General features: G+C 41.9%; 1 protein-coding gene across 2 annotated transcripts in view; it reads right to left on the reverse strand.

The window, feature by feature from the left end:
• Window positions 1-22,510, reverse strand: part of BACE2 (beta-secretase 2) — a 1,024,906-nt gene that overhangs the window by 629,383 nt on the left and 373,013 nt on the right. The window lies entirely within an intron of this gene.

The following is a 22,510-nucleotide window of genomic DNA, read 5'->3' on the forward strand; positions in this document are numbered from 1 at the left end:
TCTGCCTCCTACACTGACATTTTTCTTTCATAAATGACATGAACTCTAGAGAATAAAAAAAAAAAGTACAAGACCAAAGAAAAATGAAAAAAAGACCCAAACAGGGTTACTCCTCTGATGACTAGGTATTCAGCACAGCAAAAGGACTTTTAGACTGATTAGTGATAACGGTGTTCAGACTGGCAGCAAAGAAGTTATAGGCACCTGTATCTGTGCGTCACCTTTATGCCCTACATTCAGTACAGGGAGCATACATGTGATGTATGGTGCATGCATGATCTACAGGCTGTGGTATACTGGATAGACATTGGGCTATCCTTGGCAGGAGACACTACTGTGAAGAATACTGCAACAGTGACATAGAAGGACATTAACAGTTTAACCAGTATAAAAAAAAAATCAGTCTTCCTTTCTGCAGTAGTTGTTCAGCTTTCTTTGTGTCTACATTGAAGCAAATATTTTTAACTTCTGGCAGTATAGCACATTAACACTACAGTTTAGTTAGTTTGTGGGTTAGTACTAAGTTATCTGCCCGTATGGGCAATTTTAAGCCTAGTCAATTCCCTTTCAAAGGTGAGAATAAAACCTTGTAACTCATGTTTATGAAATCAGCACTAACCATTACGCCAACCCAATCCCTCCCCCTCCCTATTTAGTGTCCTTTTCTAGTTCCATGTTCCACAATGTGACTAGAAGAGTCTGCAGATTACTCCTATTAGAAGTACTGGTGGGTTTCATCCCAGCTATGATTTGATGCCAGTGAAGCCAACCAGTAAAAAAGTACCTTCAAGAGAGAAACAGTGCAGTAAAAATGCAGTCCATGAGCTTAAGCAATAAAGTATCATTGCGCCTCTTTCAGGACAGAGGAAGACCGCTTTTGTACAAATGCATATGCATGTACTACACAGCTGAGGAAGAAAAAACATTTTAACCTAACTCAGGACAGTGGTGATCATGCCGAAAGTTTAACTGTTGTGACCATCTGAACATCGTGTTTTCAGGGTCTATATTGAAACAACGAACAATGTTTCATCAACACATTTTCAATGAAAGCTGAAAATGTCGAAACCACAGAACAGCGATTTCTTTCCTAGGGAAAGAAATCGCTGTTCCAACCCCCCCCCCCCAAAAAAAAAACATTAAACACTTCCAAACACATACATACATACCCTAACCCAATTATACCCTCCCCAAAAACCAGTAAGCAACTAAATACACATATGCACATAACCCAACCAAACATCTAACGAAAATAAAAAACAGTAAACATTTTAAACCATATGCACTTACCTTAACCCGCACCCTAACCCTAAGGTCAGTAACTCTCGCACATTTACATAAACAGTTCCAAACACATACGCACTTACCTTAACCCTAATTCTACCCCCCCAAAGCAAAAGTAAACAGCTGAAAACACATACACATGTAACTCAACCATACATCTAACACAAAATAAAAAAACAGTAAACACTTTCATACATATGCACTTACCTTAACCCGCACCCTAACCCTAAGGTCAGTAACTGTTGCACATTCACGCTCAGGAGCTATACCGGACAAGGGACCACACTACACGGCAAAACAACAAAGTGGTCAAGCGACTTCTTTCCCAGGGAAAGAATTTGCTGAACAGCCTCTTCGTGTGTTTTGCCTGTTTGCTCTACATGTGTCGACGAAAATGCATTCGACAAAATGCGTTTTCATCGTACTAATAGGTACCCGTGTTTTTGCATGCTCATATACTGCTAAAATTACTTTTCATTTGAAGTGAGAGGCACCGGACTATCACTTAAGAAAATTTTATGCAAGTGTCCCCTCCTACTAAAATTTTCCTTTAATAAGACATCTAAAAAGCAAACATGACTTTTGCTGGTGGGTAAAAATGATTTATATAAAAAATAAAACCTCTGCACAGCAGAGAATAGTTTTTCCATTTCCACTTTGGCTCCACCAACATGCAGGCACATACAGTTGCACAAACTGCCTTCATTTTAACCACTGCAGATCTCAACAATGCTCTTCATCAGGAACTTTTACTGGTGTACACAAAAGAGGAAAGTTCATACTTGGGTCAAAAGGAGGTTACTAGGCTAACCGCCCTACAGCCCTTACAAGCTTAGCCATATTTATCCCAAGTTGCTCCAACTGCCAGGTAAATTGTTTATGGAATATATATCCATGGAAAATATCTCTGGAAATGGGGTCTCAAACTCAAATGACCATGAGGATTAGTACATTCAGCTGACAGTCACAATCAAAGTATGAAGTGTAGTAGCTTCCCTCACCAGTTATGCTGGTTTGAGGGCTGCACAAAGTCACATGGCTGAGACACAGAAATCCTTATAAAGCATGAAGAATGGAGTTGGCTCTCTGCATGACAAAAGAACAGTTTACAGATTCTTTAGCATTCAAGGATTTGAGCATGAAAAGTCTGTTAAGCATACTGTTTCTTCACATTAATACTTAGCCAATGGCAGTGACAGTCTTTTCAGAGTATAGAAGTCAGTGAAACAGGCTTGGATGTTACTTGCACTGCAATGACGACAGCGCATACCACACATGGCTAGAGCTAGTTGATAAGCCTGCATCACTAGACCTGTGATTTATATGGCCTTTACTTCCCTCAAGTGGTTACAAATGATATGGCATGCAACAGGAAAAAAAGCATAATATGCAGTACGTTTTTTAAACAAGCTCTTAAAAGAAACAGAATGACAACACAAGTCTTGCATACTAGTGTTATGATTCAACATACATTTACACAAATTATGCAAGCTATAACAAGAAAATGAAAATTGCAATGTATACTAAATTCCTGGTGTCTGAATTACCAGACAGTTTAAGTTCAGCGCTTGATTCCTTCATACTTTAACTCTGTGACCCTTAAGAAGCAATTTAAGACAGTAGTACCACTGGGACATTTTGGTCTAATGGGTTTTCCAAGTTAAAAAAAGAAAAAAGCTGAATTATTAAATTAAATTATATTAACAACTTCAAACAAGTTCAATGAAACAGGCAAAGATAAACAAGCCAGTGAAGGAAAGCTAAACCAATATATTAAACTTAACAGTTTTGCTGTTGCCAATCACTTAGTATTTACCTCTAACTATAACAAAGGGTGGTATTCATAGTGCCTGCACACATGTACAGCAGGAATTTGTACAGGCTGCCCCTAAGCCCAGGTATGGAGAAATTCAGAGAGGCAAGCTGCTCTTAGGCTCAGACAGTTTAGTCAGTTTATGATAAACGTATGGAAATAGGACAGTAATATGATGTACATGAGGAATGCCTTGCATTTTTGTGACAAATTTATGTAAATTAGGTCATTTCCCACTGGTGTGATTCATAGTCACTTTTTCATGCACTATTTTGCAAATGCTGAAAATAGTGTGCTACCTGAAAGAGAGCTCTTCAAACTATCTGGAGATATACAGAGCTGAGCATATTTTTCTGGCACTTCAGAGTTGTGTACTGGTAATTGTTGTTTGACTAATGTTATATCATTGCTGGCTGACTTCAGAGTTGTGCACTGTTATTTTTGCTTCACTGTATAGTTTTTCAGATATCTGCTGAAGGTGTTTTCCCCCCTCCCCCTATTTCTCTGTGTCTTAAGTTGGTATAACTGGTTTTGCATCCTGTGTGTTATCTGACCATCACTTATTTAAGATTTGAGTCAGCAAATATTGTGTGTCTTTGATTCACTAAATATTGTTTCTCAGTCTCTCTGCAGTTATCTGAGCTCACTGAAAGTTGTTAGACTCCTTTGAAATTCCTTTGTTAGTGTTACTTAGCTTGGGGGTTTCTGCTAGCATTAAAATCTGTGTTGGTTACATTTCTAGTAATCATTTTAAATCAAGTTGCTGACTACTGAGACTTGTCTGCATATATCAACTGGACACAAGCTGATTTAAATATATTTTTTCTGCACTTATTTAAGATTTGAGTCAGTAAATAGTGTGTGTCTTTGATTCACTAAATATTGTGTTTCTGTCTCTGCAGTTAGTTCCCCACCTCCCCTCCCTGTTTCTAGTTGTGGGGTTAATCTTGGTGGCTTTGGAATTGCCCTCTCTTGCTGTAAATCTCTTTTTGCACACTCCTCCTGGACCCATCTCATTTGCTCACTCAACTGAGTACAGTGAGATCATATTTTGATTCTGGATACTCCTACCAGTCCCATCTCCTCTGCGGTGTACAGAGAGAGCACTTGGGAAGGGCATTCCCCTATAGTATCTTAATCTGCTCCGTTTCCTCAGTCTCAAAAAAAAATTTGCACTTCATCTGCCTTACTGTATTTGTGTTTCTTCCTACTTTATTACCATTTTACTTTTGCCTCTTCTTAAAAGTACTCAATTGAATTTATTCTGCTATCTTTATTACTGCTTGTTAGTAGCCTGATTAAATTGTAACTGTTATTCTAAGGTCCTTGGTTTAAGCACTTGGGCTTCAAACCAGTTGTTTTCATTAAGAAGGTTTGTGGTCTGCACTGTTGTGGCAGGACAGGTAGCATACATCCTTCTAAGTTGGGAACTGCTGATTGAAGGCTCAGTGTCTGTTATTCTAAAAGTGTATTAGTTCTGGGTTAAGAACTTGGGCTTCAGGCCAGTTATTTTACATTAAGAAGGTTTGTGGTCTGCACTCTTTTGGGAGGAGAGGCTAGATTCTGCCCTTCTGAGCTGGGAATTTCTGGTTAAAGGCTTATTGAGCATGCTTACTTGAACTGTTTCTTTCTGAAATCGGTACGCCTTGTTTGCTGTAGCATAGACTAGATTCAGACCGGCTGGATCTAGCTTTGTTTGTATAACTTGTGCACTGATACAGGCTGTCTTTTTTGGAGAAGGTTTCTCTGTACCCTAGTGGCAGGACTGTGCAGTTAGAACTTGTCTGATTGAAGACTGCTGGAACAGGGCTCAGTTTTAAGTTTTTAAGTTAAGTTTTAACTGGTTAATTGGGTAAAGTGTTGTTTTGATTGTATCTGCTCTATTTTCTGGGAAAAAATATATATGTACTTGTTTCTCGCCTTTCTGAACTAGTATAGTCCAGTTTTCATGTCATTGCTGAATCCAGGGCTGTTTTACAAGTTTCTGTGTTGCCATACCTTACTTGGATAGAAGGAAGATTCTCTGTTCACCTGTGAGAGAGGGGAGCTTTGAGCAGGCTATCTGTCCCTGGAGGAGTGGTTTCAGCCCAGAAGTTAGTAATTTATTGGCCTTTTTGGGCTAATTTTGATTGTATCTGCTCTATTTTCTGAAAAAAAAATTATATACTTGTTTCCCGCCTTTCTGAACTAGTATAGTTCAGTTTTCAGGTTATTGCTGAATCCAGGGCTGTGTTACAAGTTACTGTGTTGCCATTACCTTACTTGGATAGAAGGAAGTTTCTTTGTTCACCTGTGAGAGAGGGGAGCTTTGAGCAGCCTATCTGTCCCTGGAGGAGTGGTTTCAGCACAGAAGTTAGTAGTTTATTGGCCATTTTGGGCTAATTTCTATCTCTTTCACTTCCCTGCTATAAAACCTCATTTGCACAGTTTTTACGCTTGTATTCCGCTCAGCAAGTGCCTTCCAGGTGTTCTGCAGAGTCTACAGCAGCAGAGAGACAAAAGAGTGACTTTGGAGTGATTAAGTATCACTTTTCTGCTTTTCTTGCTGTCTTAACTAATTCCGCCTAAAACGCCAGTTTTATAGCAAATCTGTGATTTAAAAAGTTTGTTATTGTATACAACTCCGCACAGCTCCTTGTGGTGTCCTGCAGAGTGATACAGGCAACAGAGAGACCCAAGAGAGACTTTTCCAGATTTAAGTATTTTTTTCTCTGTTTTTTTTTTGCTCCGACTGCCTTTTCCCGTCTAAAAAGTAAATTTCTAACTGATCTATGCTTTAAAAAGTTTAAATTGCATTTGCCTTCTGCTTTTTTACAGTTTTTGCACTTGTTTTATATCAATTGAAGTCATTTTTTTGTATTGTATAACTGTTGTAGGCTACACACTAAAATGCGCTAGCCTGTTTATAGCATTTACAGTGTTTTCTGTGTGTTCTTCTGCTGTTTCCTGAAAAAAATATATATATATTCTCTTTTCCCACCTTTGCTGAAATAGATTAGTCCAGATTTCAGGTTTTGCTGAATTCCGGACTGTGGTATATTTTCCTGTGTTGCCCATATCCTTACCTGAATAGGAGGAAGCTTCTCTGTTCATCAGTGAGAGTGGGGAGCTTTGAGCAGCCTATCTGTCCCTGGAGGAGTGGTCTCAGTCCTGAAACTAGTAGCTTATTGGCCATTTTTGGGTGAATTCATATCTCTTTCAGTTTCCCTGCTTTAAAACCCGCATTTGCGTGGTTTTGCACGATTTTGCGCATATCGCAGCATCGGGCAGCGACGCTTAAACAGGTTTAAACTATTCCCAGCTCCACAAAGTCTGCTCTTCATTTTTTCCCTTAGAACTGTTCTAAATCTCAAAGTAAGCACTCTATTTTCATTCTAAAGCCCTGCAGTTGCTCGTATAAGTGATCTTATAAGTAAGCACTAATAAACTATAGCACTACACTCTCTTATACTCCCTTTAAGTACTTGGCTCCCTATTGGTCCTTTTTGATCAGTCAAAAAGTAGTTCCTTATACTATTCTGGCATGTCCAAAAGTCAGTTTCGGGTTTACTCTCCAGTCCAGCTGGTGACTCTGGGAATCTTGAGGCAATGTTACAACTGCCTTATATACAAAGACCACCCTCTCCTCCTCCCAACAAGCTCAAATATATGTGAGAGATGCAACTATATAGCCAAACTGGAGGCTCAGCTCTCTCAACCCAGTACTGGCGCAGTCAGTCAGGAGGAGAAGGCAACCACACACACCACAAATCCAGTCTCACATAGACCTATCGCAACAGCAAACCAAACACAAACACACAAAAACATACTCAGAGGCTCTAAATAAAAATCTGCCCAAGCAGCAGAGACCTCCAAAGCAGACATCCAAGCAACCGCTACCCCACAACAATACCCACGTATCACATAGTTCACAAAGTCAGTGTGCCACACAGTCACAGCCCTTAAGGCTAAACAACACACCTAATACACTTGTAATAGGTGACTATTGTCAGACACACTGATGTCCCACTCACCAGGCTGAACAAGGAGGTCACTGTAAGCTGCCTGTCAAGTGCCAGGATCTGCCACATAACACAAGCACTCAAGTCACTCCAAAGCAAGTACAAATATGACTCCGTAATTGTCCATGCTGGTGTCAATGATCTGAGACATACCTCCCTGGACTACATGAAGAGAGACATAGAGGAGCTCTCTGATCATGTAGCCCAGGCCGGTATGACCCTGACCGTGAGTAGCATCTTACCCTCACCAAGAATGATGCCACAGTATAAAGACAAAATAATCAATTTTAACAATTGGCTAAAGCATTGGTGTCATTCAAAGGGGATCCAGTGTCTGTCAGTCTGGGATGACATGCTCAACAAGCCACGTTGCTTCGCTAGGGATGGCTTGCACCTGTCACCCCTGGGCTTTCGAATATTGACTAAGGCTCTTGCCACCCCCATAGTGCTTTTTTTAGGCAAGGCTCAAAAAACAAACCCACCTCCATAGACAACACAAGGAAAAAGAAACTAAGGGTAATGCTGCTCAATGCCAGAAGTCTAAACCTCAAGATGCATGCACTAGAGGCTCTCCTCAGTATGGAGAATATCGATACCTGTGCAGCAACAGAAACCTGGTTCAAGGCTCCTGAGAGCACACCAGCACAACCAGGTTATACCTCATACCATGCTTTTCGGCCCCAAAACTCGGACCGAACCACAAAAGGAGGGGGAATATCCATATTCATCAAAGATACCCACACCTCCAGGTTAGTGGCACTGCACGAAGCATCGGAGACCATCCATATGCAAGTAACAGTGGGCAAAAAGTACAGTTTTGCACCTACCATAAATGCAGATGTTCGAGTGTAAACACTGCTGCAGTCATTACACTTGGGTTATCCTGCCATCAGGCGGTTCCCCAGTCGGCCTGAGTTCCAAAGCCTTGGTCCGGCGTCAGTTGCTATCATCTCTTCCCTGACGTCAGGGCATTTTCTTCAGTTTTTCTTTCCCTAGATGTCAGGTGCCCCCAAATAGGTAGGCAATTCAAACTGGTAGTAACATATATAAAAGAAAAGCAAACAAACATTTTTAATTACCAGCAAATACTCCCCATAGGAAATAAAGGGTAGATGACCTAGGTACATACCAGAAAGTAAGTGGGGAAGGAGGGAGGGTAACCTGGACTGCAGCAGTGTTTACACTCAAACATCTACATTTATGGTAGGTACAAAACTGTACTATATTCATCATGTTACACTGCTGCAGTCATTACACTTGGGTAGAATCCCAAAGCTGAGGTAGGGAGGCTGGATCTATAAGGCCCTGCAGCATAGCAGTGGTGAAGCCAGCTCTAGATTTGGAGTATAAAGGCAAATGGTAATGTTTGGTGAAGGTATGCACAGAACTCCATGTTGCTGCTTCCAAAATATCCTTGTTAGGCACTCCTCTGAGGTAGGCAGTTGACGTGGTGGTTGCCCTGGTGGAGTGAGATCTAATGCTGCTAGGTACAGGTTTCCCATGGTGGGTATAGCAGAAACATATACAGTGTGCTATCCATTTTGAAATAGTCTGCTTTGAAATGGCTTTTTCCTGTGCTCCTGCAGTGTATGCTACCAATAATTGCTCTGATTTTCTGAGAGCTTTGATTTTGTCCAAATAGAAGCTAACTGCCTGTGAATGTCCAAAGAATGTAGTAGTCTCTCCCCTTTGTTCTGTGGTTTTGGATAAAAAGTTGACAAGTTAACAGTTTGGATTAGAGCCACACTTGATACCACCTTTGGCATGAATGTAGGGTTAGTTCTTAAGGACACCCTGTCCTGGTGGAAGATGAGGAAAGGTTCCACTTCCATTAGTGCCTGTAATTCTGAAACTCTTTGTGCTGATGTTATTGCCAGTAGCAGAGCAGTCTTCCAAGAGATGTATTTTAATTCTGCTGTGTTAGCTGGCTCAAAAGGAGGTAAAGTTAATTTTTCCAACACAAAGTTGAGGTCCCAAGTTGGTGTAGGTGCTCTACGGGGCGGTCTCATGTTTTTAGCCCCTCTGAGGTACTGTTTCAGCAAAGGATTAGAAAAAAATGGTGGATCCGTGTTGTAATGAGCAGAAATAACTGAGGCGTGGATCTTGATGGATGAGAAGGAGAGGCCCTTGTCCAGCATCTCAGTTAAGTATTGAAGTATCTAAGGAATGTTTGGGACAAGAGGGTCAAGGCTGTGCGCTTGGTTCCAGGCACAGAATCTCTTCCATTTATCCGAGTAGGCTTTCCTAGTGCTAAGCCTTCTGGCCTCCAGAATGACATCCATAACAGCTTTGGAGAGAGGCACTGCTTGCTTGGCTAAGGAATTTTCCATGCAGCTAGATTTAAGGTCTTTAGCTGGCTGTGAAGTATCTGATTGTTGTGCTGTGTCAACAACTGTGGGATTTGAGGCAAAATCCAGGGTGGTTCTTGTGCTAAGTTCTTTAAGATTGGGTACCAGTGCTGGCATGGCCAGTCTGGTGCAATCAGGATCATCTTTGGCTCTTCCTGCCTGGCTTTTATGAGTACCTTTGGAAGGAGAGGTAAAGGAGGGAAGGCGTATACTTGTAGTTTTTTCCAGCTGAATGAGAGGGCTTCCACTTTCCATGTTTGTGGATGGTAGCTCCTTGTGCAGAATTTCTGTAATTGGCAGTTCATTGGGGATGCAAACTGATCTATGTCTGGTCTCCACCATTTTTGTGTTATCATTCTGAATATTTGTGGGCTCAATTCCCATTTGTGGGGATCCATGAAGTTTCTGCTTAAGTCATCTGCCAGTGTGTTTTTCTCTCCTGGCAGAAATTGTGCTTGCAGATGAACTTGGTAGTTTAAAGCTGTGTTCCACAAGGTCATGGCTTGTCTACAGAGGGGGTATGAGTGTGTGCCCCTTGCTTGTTTATGTACCACATAACTGTGTTGTTTTCTGTCTTTAGTAGTAATTGTCCTGGATGCAGCAGGTCCTTGAAAGATATAACTGCATTTTATACAGCTAGCATCTCTTTTTGATTAATGTGAAGATGTCTTTGCTCTGTGGGCCACTCGCCCTGAATACATTTTTCTGCCATGTGTGCTCCCCAGGAGTAATCCGATGCATCTGTTGTCAGTGTTTGCCTGGCTGTGGGTTGAGTAAAAGGCTGTCCCTTGTTGAGGTGACAAGCTTGAGCCCACCATCGAAACTCCTGTTGAAGGCAAGGAATTAGTGATATAACTGTTTCCAAACTTTGACAGTGTTGAGACCATACACCCTTTAGGTACCACTGTAGTTTCCTCATATGCAGATGGCATATGGAATTAGTAGTATGCAAGATGCCATGTAGCCCAAGGCCTCCAGAATTTTTCTTGCAGGGAGTTGGGTCTTTGTTGCCATTAAATGAAAATACTGAGTCAGTTGTCCTTGCTTGTCTGGCGTGAGATAAGCCATCTGGGCCGTTGTGTTCAAGCTGGCACCCAGGAATATTATCTGTTGTAAGGGCACTAATTTTGATTTATTTTCGTTTACTGTGTACTCCAGGCAACTTAATAACTTTTTTACTTATGCCAGATGCTTTAGAAGAATGTCCTTGCTCTCTGCTTGAATCAGGCAGTCGTCCAGGTATGGATAAATTTGAATTCCTTTTTGCCTGCAAAATGCAATTACTGGTGCCAGGCACTTTATGAAGACCCTGGGCACAGTAGATAAGCCAAAGGGCAGTGCAGAGAATTGATAGTGCATTGAACCAGCTAGAAATCTGAGGTATCTTCTGCAGTTTTGTCTGATAGGGACATGCAGGTAAGCCTCTTTGAGGTCCAAAGTCACGAGACAAGCTTTCTTGCCCAGCATGGGAAGAAGCTGCTGTAGTGTCAACATTTTGAATTTCGGAACATCCAGGTAAGTGTTCAGAGAAGAAAGGTCCAGAATGGGTCTCCAGGCTTTGTCCTTTCTGGGGACCAGAAAGAGTCTTGAGTAAAATCCTTGTCCTTGCTCTTGTGGTGGTACCTTTTGAATAGCTCTCATGTCCATGAGTGCTGTAATTTGTTTTTGAGCCTCTGCCCATTGTTTTGGTGGCAAATTTGGCATTCCTTTTAACCTTGGCAGAGTGTGAAAGTGGAACCTGTAACCTTGAGATATAATGTTGAGAACCCATTTGTCTTTGGTGATGCAATGCCAATTGTGATAGAAAAGTGCCAGTTTTCCTCCTAAGGGGGCTGCCAAGAGAGAGCTTTTTGGCAGCTGTAGTGGAAAGTCATTGAGGCTGCTTTTTATAAGGTTGAGGCCTGTCTTCCCCTTCTTTCTGGCCTGGTGTACCCAATTGTCGAGGTCTGTAGGGGCCTTGTGCCTGACCTCTACCTCTTGGATGTCTATATCTGCCCCTTTGAGGTCTGTCTGTGACTGGAAAGGACCAATTCTTTGTTGGACAATTTCTGCTAAAACGAGGAGGCTGAACCTGTAAGAAACCTTTCACAGTTTGCATAGATTTTGCCTTACCCTCCATCTTTTTAAATACCTCCTCTGCCTTAACTCCAAAAAACACATCCCGCTGCAAAGGTGCATCCAATAATTTGGCCTTAACATGATCTGATAGCGTATGTTCTTTTAACCAAGCATGCCTTCTAATGACAGAGCCTGTAACTGCTGCTCTACAGGAGGCCTCTAAGGAATCAAAGCCACATTGCAAAGTATGTTTTCCCACTTGTTCAGCTGCATGCAATAAATCTTGCATTTCTTTCAAATTAGGAGGACCTGAATCAGGAAGCATCTTTTGTTTCAACTGAGACATTAAAAATTGCTGATATTTTAGCATGTGAAACTGGCAGATCAAGGCTCTCATTGCTAAAGTTGCAGACGTATATAACTTTCTTTCCCCATCTGTCTAATGCTCTGGAATCTCTGTCAGAGGGAACTGGGTTTTTTGCTGATGAGGCCTTAATCCCTTTGGTTCCCTGAGAAATAGTTTCAGGGTCAGCAACAGGGCTTTTGTACAGAAATTTGTGAGAGTCAGGGACTCTATAATATCTATCAGGTTTAACTGGGGCTGGGGGTAAGGAGTCAGGGTTTAAGCTGGATTCAGTGTACACATCATCCACAATATCTAAGACTGGCGGGATAGCAAGGGGTCTGTGTTGAGGCAATAAAAGGAAGTCTCTGAGACTTTTCTTAGATTCTGAGTAATCCTGGCCTTCCCAGTGGAAATGTTCCCTCATGGTATGTAAGGTCTCCCCAAAGGAGTAGTCCTCAGGTGGAGAGGCTGATGGAATTGATTCCTCAGCATCGGAATCCTCATAAGGGGATAACGAATATCCTAGGTCTGAGGATGAGTCTGAGGAAATGGACACCTGGTCAGAAAATTCATAGTCTGGGGAATAGGATGGGACCCCCTGATCAGGGTGATTAGGTCTTCGGCCATTTTAACATTTGTTTCTTAGGCATGGAAGCCTGTCCTGGAGATTGCTGTGTCTGTTTCTTTGCTTTTTAGGGGGGCTTAGACTTAACAGAGGGTTTAATGGTTAACTGGGCAGGTCTGAAAACACTCTCTGTAGCTGTGGGTTGCTCAGCTACCTCGGTTCCCTCTGTAGGGATAAGTTTGGTAATCTGAAGGCCCAGCCAGCTCCACGTGGGAGTCGGAGGCGGTCTGTGATTCTGTGGAAGCAGTCGTCAGTGGCTTCGTAGGCGCCTCGCTGAAAACCGGAGAACTGGCGACCGGCCTAGAAGAGGCCTCGTCGTCAGTTTTGGGCCTCAGATGCCTGTCCTTGTCCTTTTTATGCATTCCGGTCATCGGAAGTTCCGACGGCATGGTGTAATTGAATTTTCTGCCAAAATAATGTCGGGCAAAATCAAACCGACGTTTACTAGTGCGCTTGTTAAAACTAGCACAAAACCGACAACCAGTGACATTGTGGTCTGGGCCTAGGCATGCAATACAATAGGAGGGGAAATCCTTATGAGGTATTTGCTTCCCACAAGAAATACAGTTATTAACTTCTACTGACATCGGTCTGAGGCAGGAAAAAGTTTCCCCAACGGGGTACTTAGCTTTTTTAGAAGACTTCGGTTCTGGATTCGGTATGAAACTCTCAGGAGTCGGCTGACCGGCACTTGCGAACTGCTTCTGCTTCGGGCAACATGCGGCAAGAAAGACGGAAGAAAATGGCGTCAGCTGCATCTTATATACCCCTGCTGCACTGCCGTCAGGGAAGAGGTGACAGCAACCGACGTTGGACCAAGAACTCAGGCCAACTCGCCTGACGGCAGGATAACCCAAGTGTAATGACTGCAGCAGTGTAACACGATGAACAACTGCCTTTCAGTTTGTAGCCTGCTCCAGACCACCCTCCCAAACTCAGGAAATCCACTCAGCTTCCCTGAGAACACTGGAGAATATGAAGGTCTCTCCAAACACCATCATATTGGGTGACTTCAACTACCCAAACATAGACTGGGAGCACTACTCAAGCCCAAACACCCTCGCCCAACGGTTCCTAGAATTTATAAACTCAAATGCTATGGAACAACTGGTCACCACTCCCACAAGAGGGGAAAACATATTGAACCTGATCATCACCAACACGGGGACTCTATGTTCCATACCAGAGGTATACCCCTCATTGGTAAGATCTGACCATAAATTAATCTCACTGGACATCCATATCCCATCCCCACCCCCAGCCAACGAAACCACGGTGAAGAAATTCTCAAAAGCAAGCTTCACACTTCTCAAAACCGAGGTGGAATCCTTCAAAGCCCACGGGCCAGTGCAAAATACGTCTCAAACCGCAGAATCCTTTACAAACACATTCTATGGACACCTACAGGAATGCATGGATCGTGCTATCACAAATAAAACCAAGACTCACTCCTCCAAAGGCAGGAGACCTGTCTGGTGGACCCCAGCCATAAATAAGCTATACAACAGAAGGAGGAAACTACTACATAGTAGAGCAAAATCTCAAAAAGGGCAGGCATCTCTGATCAGTACTAGCAAGAAACTACAATCCCTCATAAAATTATCTAAGGCCAGCTTCGAAAGAAAAATTGCACAAGATGCTAAAGATGATCACAAGGCCTTCTTTAGTTATGTCAGGAACCTGGGTGGCAACTCCCAGATATGCTCCGAGTTAGTGCAAAATAAAAAAAAATACACTGAACCCACAGACATTGCCAACATCCTGGCAGACAGGTTCAGTGAAAACTTATCCCCCCCCCCCAAAAGAGCAAATTTCTATCCCAACAGAGTGTAGCCTCCCTGACATCACAGATGCACAGGTGAGAGCTGCCCTCTCCAAAGCAAAAAACACAGCATCAATGGGACCGGACGGTGTCCTGGGCTGCGTCTTACACAAGCTCCAAGAAGAACTGAACCCTCACATAAAGTCACTGTTCAATCTCAGCCTTACTACAGGATATGTACCCAAGAAATGGTGTACAGCAACAGTGGTCCCACACCACATAGGTGGTGCCACAACGGTCCCTGGAAACTATCGCCCTATAAGCCTGACTAGCCTGGTCTGCAAAACTATGGAGCGTATCTTCATGGAACTCATAAACAAAGACATAGGGAACCTCCAAACACTGGATCCTACCCAATTCGGCTTTGTTAAGGGCAGACCTTGCCTCTTGAACCTGGTCAACTTCTTTGAAACAGTCACCAAGGCCATAGATTAAGGGAAGGTAGTCCACACAGCCTACCTGGACCTCGCAAAAGCCTTCAACACAATACCTCACTCAGGCATCATAAATAAGCTCACCAGCTTAAATATCAATCCCTATGTCACAAGATGGGTTGCAAACTGGCTCAGGGATAGAACCCACATGGTCAGAACTGCAGGTGCCATGTCAGACTCTAAACTAGTTACAAGTGGCATCCCACAAGGCTCAGTCATGGGACCTCTCTTGTTCGGTATATATTTCTCTGAGGTACAGGCTAACATGGGAGGACTAAGGCTGACCAAGTTCACAGATGACTGCAAACTGGGTGCCATAATCAACTCGCCGACTGACACAAGCATCCTCCAAAAGTCTCACAGAGATGGATAACTGCTGCCAGAGCCATGGCCTAAAGCTAAATGCCAAAAAGTGCATAGTCATCCCCTTTGGGAAAAACAAAGTGCCCACAAATTATCACATAGGTGGTAATCCATTAAGTACGGAAGAAGTAATTAGGGATTTGGGGACCCAAGTAGATAGCAATCTCTCCTTTGACAATCACGTTGCCAAAGTGGTTAGAAAGACCTTCTATATATCCCTCCTTATCACGAAAGGGTTCACATCTAGATCAAGAGAGGTCATTGTATCCCTCTACTCATCACTCATCACGCCCATAATTGAATACAATGCCCCATTTGGGATGTACCTTACCTGACACCCGCAGCAACTGGAAAGACCCCAAAAGTACCTCACCAAGAGGATCAAGGGACTCAAACAGATGCCCTACGCAGTTAGGCTAAAGAAACTCCAACTCTACTCAGTTGCTTACCGCCTACTCAGAGGCGATCTGTGCCTGATGTATAAAGCCATGTCCAAACCAGAATTAATGGACATGCTCCACCTTAGGGAATCCAAATCCCTTAGAGCTACACGCTCCAGGGACTTAAACCTCAGCACAGAAATAAATAGGACATGCTGGAGGGACAGATTCATATCCCAGAGGCTCCCCTCACTCTGGAACAAAATCCCAATCCATGTTAGGCAGAGCCCCTCAATGACCCTCTTCAAGAGAAATCTTGACGAGTGGGTGGGAGATCGTAGGTTTACCCCTGGGATCTCTTCTGTGTCGCTACTAGACAGAGGCAAAGTAAACTAACCTTAAAGGGGCTATCTTCTGTAACCTACTATACAGAGGCACAGTCAACTAATCTAAAAGGGTGGCGAAAGCCAAACACACTCTGGCTAGGCTTATAAATGCCCTGGGGCAGATATCCTAGTATCAACCTATGAATAACTTCCAGCCTAGTTATTTCTCATTGTTTGCTAGCTGTATCGACCAAACAAAAACATAAGGCGAACAGAAAGCACACATATAGGCAAAGACTGATTCATTTCAACTTTGATGACCAAAACATCCTTGATATATTTATAGTGGGCAAGGATACTGTAAGGGCTTTACTGCGTTTTTGTAACCAACAGACAAACACTAGGGGAGTGCGTAATCTTCCTATACCTGTGGGCTCCAGGGGTACATAAAGCTCTCACTATACTTGCCATTGGGACTTCCAGAAACAAATTGTGGATGCACTGAGTATTTCTCAGGCTTCTGCCTTATGAATACTTCAGCAATTTTGTAGCATACTCTCGGCAAGTATGGATCAGTAAATTTATTTGTCAATGTCACCTCAGGATCAAGCCAGAACCATGAGAGCCTTCAGTTTTCCTGAGGTGCTTGGTGCAACAGATTATTACCACTAGGGCCCCATCTAGATTATGAGGGGTGCAGTACCAGAACAGGAAGGGCCATCACGCCATCAAATACCATGCTGGAAGTGGGGAATCCAGTATGCATCCAAAAAGCGAATATGGCACAATGCTCCAACCACAGTACTGTAAACCAAGTAAAAGGAGCACTGAAAACCATGCAGTTCACGCAAGAACAGTTTATTATCAAATCCACACCACGGACATAACACCCTGATGAAGTATTTTTATACAAAAGTGCTCAATCTTGTCAGTTTTGCTGTGTTTTATTAAACTACTGGAAGCTCTTCTTGGCCTGCATTTTTCATTCCTGGACTATCTTGCTGATTTAAAAATGTACCCCTGATTTTGTGCTTTTATTTCCAATTATCTCCAGTTTTGTCAAGAATTCTTGAGTCAAGAAGTTAAGAGGATCTCATTTGATGAAGTTATTTGGTGACGAAAACGTATAAGGAATTGTGGAGCGTTAATGTGTTTTGGTGTTATGTCCATGGTGTGGATTTGCTAATAAACTGGTCGTGCTTGAACTATGTGGTCTCCGGTGCTCCTTTTACTTGGAATCCAGTATGCATCACCAACATGTTGGTCCAGCATCCTGAGTAAATCCCCCATCTTTTTTGTACCCCCCCCTTTTTTTCTTCTGCAGATGATCTAGGTTATGTACTCAAGCCCTGGCTAAAGGTAACAGTCCTTAGACCTAGGGGAGCTGCTGAGGAACTCTTCAACACTGCCTTGTTCCAGACCCACACTGTCACTGAGCAAGTGTCTGGCCTACTGAAAACCCATTTCCATTGCATGGATGAGCCTGGCATTAACCTTCAGTATGACCATGTTACTGCATACAGGATGTTTGCCATGTGATGCATTCTGCATAAAATGATTATTAATCGGTCTGGTACTCAACTGCCACATGATGGCAGTGCAGTTCCCGCTATCATACTTTTGGCTAGAAAAGCAGCTGGCCCCTACAACATTCAAGCGAGACTGCTCACAGACTGTTCTGCTCAACTGTTGACAGCACTTGCAGACATTTTCAGCATACCTCTGAGCCAGGGACAAGTACAAAGGTGCTTCAAGAATACGACTATAATACCCCTACCAAAGAAATCGCAGCCAACCAGCCTAAATGATGACTGTCCAGTTGCTCTAACCTTGATGGTGATGAAAAGCTTAGAGTGGCTGTTCAAGGACCACCTATATGCAAACCTATCAGCATCACAAGACCCACTTCAATTTGCCTACAGTGCCAACTGGACTAAAACAGATGCCATCTCATTTGCTCTTCATGAATCCTTAGCACATCTTGACAACAAAAACTGTCATGTAAGGATGCTATCATTGATTTTAGCTCCATCTTTAATACAGTCATCCCTCAACACCTGATTGAGAAGTTTGTCCAGCTGGGCATCAACACCCGCTTGTGCAACTGGATCCTGGACTTTCTCATTGATAGGCAACAAAATGTATATGCGGGCAACAAGATGTCAAGAAGCTTAACACCAATAATGGGAGTCCCCCACAGATGTGTTCTGAGCAATCTGCTGTTTACTTTAATAACTCATGATTGCATCGACAGGTGCAATTCGAACAAGATCATCAAGTTTGCAGATGACACCACTGTAGTGGTTCTTATCAAGAGTGGAGATGAGACTGCCTACAGATATGATATGAACCACCTCATTAACTGGTGTGATATTAATAACCTGGTCCTAAACGTGAATAAAAACAAGGAGTTTGTAATGGACTTCAGAAAGAATCAGGACTTACATCACCCACTCATACTTAAAGGGGAAAAGTGGAGAGAGTGACTTGCACCAAATTTCTGGGTGTCTATATTTCTGATGAATTAGCATGGTATCAATGCCTGCACTCTTGCGGAAGTTGAGGAAAGCTAGTCTCCCTTCCTCTGTCCTCAAAACCTTCTATAAGGGTACCACTGAAAGCACCTTGAATAGTAATCTCACAGTCTGATTCATGAATTGCAAAGTCTCGGACTGAAAGGCCCTACAGAAGATGGTGAAGGTATTGGAGATCACTGGATCACCACTTCCAACTCTGCAGGCCCTATACAAAGCACAATGTAATGGCAGAGCCAGAAAAATAATCAGAGACTGCACACACCCTGCACATGGACTGTTCTCCTGCTTATTTTTAGGAAGATGATACTGCAGTATGCATTGCAAGTCCTCCAGGTTTAGTAGGAGCTTCTTCCCACATGCTATCAGACTGTTAACTGTACAGCATATCAATAGCTGGTGACCAGAACAATCAATAGTACAGCTATCTTCTTGTGTAATACCTACATCAAGCTGCTTTATGGTGGGTGGGATGATGGCATAATGGTTAAGGTGTTTACCTTGGAGACGCAAGGTGCAGGGTTTGATTCTCACACAGGGTAATTGGCTAGGCTTAAAATGTCCCGCAAGGGCAGTTAGCTAGTACTTATCTATGAACCTATGAACTTTAAAAGTGCAGTCAGTAGTAACTGAACATTCTGTACAATAAATATACTTGCGCTATTCAGTACATTCTGTGTACTGTGGGTAATGCTTGCTTTTCCACATGTGCAATATTTGATGAAGGCTGCTACCAGTGTTATAGAGGTATCTCAGATATTGTCAGTCTTGTTTAATATATGTTACTGTACTGTTACATGTCCTTGTTATTCTCTGTAGTTGTACATGATATATGCACTTGGAACCGAAGAAGTGTAATTTTGTTAACTCATACTGAGTGTGGGTCTGAATGACAAAGTTTACTTTGACTTTGATGCTAGCCAGTGAAAAGCAGTATAATAGGACCCCATGTGGGAGGCTCATGCATGGTACACAGCTGCACAGGCTAACAAACTGCTTCTAATCAAACAATATGGGACAGGACGTTCCAGTAGTGGTACTTTTAACTGTAACATCACAGACTAAACGTGACACATACAGTGTTAGCTGGGGGTTATGCTGTGTGGTGCAAGGCCTACTGTCACTGTATATCAGCCAGTTTTATTATTAAAGAAATTTTTTTCAGCACAATTAAATGACTGCTGTACATACTTTTTCTGTCATGTTTCCACTTTGACACCTGTCAACTGTGATCTGTACAGTTATTGGTAAAGGCATAAGGAAAAGTTTAATGACTCATTTAAGTATGACAATCACAGAAGGCTATTCAAGTACTGTTTGTGTGCAGCACGGGTGGAGCAGGACTGGTATCTGTCATACAGGCTACACTGCAATTGGCAACATAAAAGAAATGTTAACTGCTGGATGTACAGGAAAAATTTTCAGTTGAGAAACAATAGTTTAATAGTTTTCTCATGTGTCATGCTGTAATTTTGCTGTCTTTTTGGTATAACACCAGTCATTCATTTCTCTGCAAAGTGAGTACTACTGGATGAGTATTTCACGACTATTACTACCTGATGAGCATTTCAGGGCAATCACTACTGCTCTGCTTTATTGAACATTGAGTTCAACCAGTTATATGATGTCCTATATATGTAATCTTGGCCATTGCTAAATGGTGCTTGCTCAGGTGGGATTGTACATCAGATTAGTTAATTATTTCATAAGCATCAATCCTGTGTGTTATCAGAACTAAGCAAAGAATCATAACTTGTGCAGTACTGAGGTGCAGTGGCAACAATGATGGTTTCACTGGTAGGATTCATCACAGTAACAAATGCATGGACTTGTACATCAACTTTGCAGTACCCACAAAATAATATTTGAAGTAATACTTTGCATAACCAAATCAAAGCACCCCCCCCCAAAAAAAAATATTCTGCACATTCTCATCACATCATCTAAAATGAGTCTTCTTTACATACATTTACTACTCCAATCCTTTATTCTCATAGTTACAGGTAAATGACCACTCTTCATTTACATTTGTGCATTCCATCTACTGATACTATGCAATAACCAACATCAAATCATTCCTTCCTTGAAAAAAAAATGAGAATCCTCAACTTACTTCTTCACTATTTAAAACTGCCAAATCATGAGTGGAAACATACAATAAGCATCTGGCTACTGAAATGAACATTTGGTCTTTAGGATCTCTTTCACTGCAGATCATTTATATTTTGAGACAGCACTAAAGTTGCTACTTGATATCTTGTTTCCATTTTGTTTCAACTTGGCAATGTCTTGGCTTCAAATGCCTGCCAAACGTTCAGCTGTTTTTGTCTCCTTTTTCTTATGAATTGTTAGACTCCTCTTACTTTAACACAACAAAATGTGTCATCAACCAAATACTTGGGGCATGATCTTGGTTTTAAGCCTCAACCATTGATTACAAAAGTTTAATTCCTCCTTTCGTTCTTCCATAGTTATTTTACTTTATATCAGGAATTTGAAAATGTACATCTGAAATTAAAATCTCTACTCACTTAACCATGTCTCCTCGATGTTCAGTATTATAGTTATCTAATTTATCCCACACACCTTTGTAGCCCATATTATGTAGCGGCCATTCCTGCTATATTCAAAATCACTTCTGCCAGTGTATTATCCCTTACCTTAGTTGAGCTTATCTTTTCTATCAGTCAGCAACTTCTGTTTGACGGCTGGTTAAATTACTCTCACAAATGACCCAAAATATCTCAATTATGTCTTAATTTCTACTTTTTCAGACCTCGATATATTTTTAGAACTGTTCAAATCATTTTATCTAACTTTTTTTCAATTCTGAATCCACTTTGTCTAGCAGAATTTTAAGACAGTGTGCTGCTAGGCTGACCCTAATACCGATTTGGTTTGATTTCTACAGCTTCCATTGGTTGACTGTATGATACTAAGCATGTCACATAACCATATATTGCTTCCACATCACCTCTGAAAAGGGACTGCGAGTCCAGTGGGTTTACCTGATTAACATGTAGTTTTTATTATTTTCTGTATCACTACTGGCCTACCTAGGACTACCTCTAATCGCACATTCAAATCCTTAACATAATTTATACCTCATTCATTACGATTAGAATGCTGCCGAAGCAAGATGATATCACCTTATCCGCATTTTCCTGACTTCAGCTCTTTTTTTTTCACTTTCTTTAGTCTTTTCTACAAATTAATAAATCATGTGCCACTGTAATACCCCAGCCATACAACAAATGCAGCAGCCACATATTTTATAAAGTCTTGCGAAAATGTAGGACGTGAATATTGCTTTCCATTCCACAATTGCTTTCCATTCCACAGTTATACTTTGATTTTTCTGTACCTCTTGTATGTTTAATTCTGTAGTATCTCCTATGACAAATCACAGCTGCATCATATTAACGGATTAGTCCACCTCTGCAGATGCCACAAAATCATCCACCTTATTCTGCTAGACACAATTTTCTCAGTTCCATTTCTCCTTGCTTATCCATTTTTCCCTTGGGGCACAGGCACTAGTTGCTTTAATTGTGGAACTACTGCCCCCCCCCCATTCACTTACTATATTCCAGTGGTTGAAAGAATATCTTGCAGAATTAGCCTGACTACTTTCCTATTTCCTGTTCAAGTCCACTACTTTGACCATTGATATATATTTTTTCTTCTTTCAAGTTTCCCTTTTTTGTATCATCCTCCAACGTTTGTATAACCACAGCAATATTGTCTGGTAGAATTTCATTAAGCTCTTCTTTGTTCATCTATTTTCCTTCTTTCTTTCCAATTTTCATCCTTTTATAGTCTCTTGAAAAGGAACCTATGGTCTTCTAGGACCTTGTTGAACCTGTCTGCCTTTTGAAGAGAAGGAGGATGACTTGTCAGAAGCTGAAGACATGGACTTGAAAAAATTCAATAAGTCCTGCAGACCTGGAGAAACAGGGGAGTGGGCTGGAGTGCCAACCTCTAAAAGTATGTAGTATCTCTTTTGTACATCAAAGATTTGCCTAGACTCTCACTCAAATTGTTTCAACATATTTAAATGGTTTCCCTAAAGGATACCTCTTCAAAAGTGGATTCAGGAGAAAATTAATCCTCCTCATCTGAGGGCACATGGCCAGGAAAATGAATCTGAAAGGAGTAATCTAATAACTGGTCATC

This window comes from Protopterus annectens, chromosome 5.part0 (genome assembly GCF_019279795.1).
Source record: "Protopterus annectens isolate FY-2018-M chromosome 5.part0, PAN1.0, whole genome shotgun sequence".
In the NCBI taxonomy this organism is placed as follows: domain Eukaryota; kingdom Metazoa; phylum Chordata; order Ceratodontiformes; family Protopteridae; genus Protopterus; species Protopterus annectens.